We start from the raw sequence: 2,276 nt of genomic DNA on the forward strand, positions 1-2,276 counted from the left end.
AAAATATTATAGAAAGGATAAGGTATATTGCTAGCGTTAACAAAACATTCCTTATTGTGCCATGTTGAGAATCCACATTATTGGTATAGTTGCAATGAATTCTCATCTTGTTCTGCACCGCACAGAGCTCTAACATCCAAGGATGTTTGACTTTCACACATTCTCTGTTCTGTGATTCATTTTTTCTTTTAGATATAGGTCAACACCATTCTAGAGCTCTTAAGGCAATTGAATGTTTTGAAGTTGTTTGATTCCTATACTATTTCTTGTGGTATCTTTGTATATGGAGGCACTCACAAAGAAATGATCTCTCCCTTCTTTTCTCTGCCATGACTAAAAGGAGTCCAGCTAAAGGAGAAAATATTTGGCTTTGGCCCAGATAGATGTGATGAGACTTAGGAGTGTCCACACCAGCGTACTTGTAATGGATAGTTTAAGTAAAAGCTCTGTTGACCTGTCCTATGGTTTAAATGTGAATTATTGAACCTCTACTATCTAGCATAATATCAAGTACAAAAAGCATATTAATAAGCTTTAAAGTTGAACTACATCATAATTATGAGAGGAACAAGAAAAGGAGCAATCCTGGTAAGCTATAGCCTTCACCCTCCATTCTCAGTCTCAGACTGTGAGTTTAGTGATCTGGAAATTAGGGAAGCCACCCTGAAGGAGGAAAATGGGTAGGGAAACACAAATATCTGTAATGAATACCTCTTTTCACTAGGGTATTAAAAAAGGCATGTATAATGTTGCTATTTGGTCCAGATGGTGGCTCTTAGGATCAACTGAAAAGATTCATGGCTATATTAGGAGAAATACATGCATAAATACTGTCAAAGAGAATAAGGAAGTTATTTGTTAAGTGAAAGACTAAAATTGATCATAAAAAACATACTTTAGGATAAGAGAAATACTTAAAATATGTTCCCAAAGAGAAGTTTTGGTGTCAGAATATCTGGGTTCAAATCCTCACTTGGATATTTCCTGGCTGTTTAATCTTAAACAAATTACTTAATCTTGTCTCTGTTTCCTCTCCACTGAAATAGGAATAATAACACCTGACTAAGAAGGATTTGTTAGAGTTGAATAACCTAAACTTTGAATCCAATATCCAGCCCATGTAAGTGGCCTAACAAAGATTAACTGTGATTAATAAAATGTTGGGGCAAAGATAAATAATTCCACACACACACATACACAGATGCACACACACAATTTGCTCAATTATTTGAATTGAATTATCATAGAAGGTAGAGTTTCACATGTTTTATCTGGTAAGTTTTTGTATCTCACAACTAAGGAAATACAAACTCAATAAAATTGTACCTTGATTGCCACAGCAGAGGTTTAGTCAAAAAACGCTTTTTTCTTACTTGTCTACTACATAAGCGAGAGTCCCAGTCTGTTAGAAGCTTTGCCCATTTGTATTAATCATGTTTTCGATCTTGAGATTGTCTTCAAAATTTTATCATTCATTCTTAGCTGATCATAGGTAATCTGATAGTCCTGATTTTATGCATAAGCCTTATTTCTTCTGTAAAAAGAATGCAGGTAAATATTTGTTTTTCCCATGTGACATTAAATGTGCTGTCTCAAAACCCCATCTTCTTGGTCAGGTAACCAAATCTGAAACTGACATTTTCTAATGCCCTGGAATGATGTAATGTTTAACTAGTGAAGTCCATCAGGCTGACTCAGGATTGGATAAGGCTGGTTGTTTGAACAGCTGCTAGACGACCACGATAAACTTCGCTTCAGTGATTGCACCCCTGTATCTAATGCGCTAGGGAGGGACGCCATCCACCAAGGTATTCTAGAGCACAGTTCAGCATGACCCCTATGATTGGTTCTTTAACCCCTTCCAGATGAAGCATTATATATGCATATAACAGCATTCTAAACATCCTTGTCAAAATAGCACTGATTTTTAATTTTTTATGTAGTGATAGATTTTTTTAAAAGCTAAGATTCTTTCTTCCTTCTCCTATTCTTCGGAGCTTTTGTTTTTCATGCCTTGCAATATTCTTGATAAATGTATAAAAGACTGTGTGTAGTGGTTGAAATCTGCTTACATTTTGCATGATAATAAAGATATTTATAGGAGCCTTGTACTAATAACTATGTATCATAGCTATGCAAACATTTACAACTTGAATGATGTTCATGGGTCAGGATGGAGCAGGAGAGCTAGGCAGAGGGATCCTCAGTGTTCCTGTTATAGTTCAAGTACTGTTAATCTGTTACAAAGTGGAAAGGGAAGAAGGAAAGAAGTATGC

The sequence above is a fragment of the Trichechus manatus genome, unplaced genomic scaffold, assembly GCF_000243295.1.
Source record: "Trichechus manatus latirostris isolate Lorelei unplaced genomic scaffold, TriManLat1.0 scaffold00230, whole genome shotgun sequence".
Lineage (NCBI taxonomy): Eukaryota > Metazoa > Chordata > Mammalia > Sirenia > Trichechidae > Trichechus > Trichechus manatus.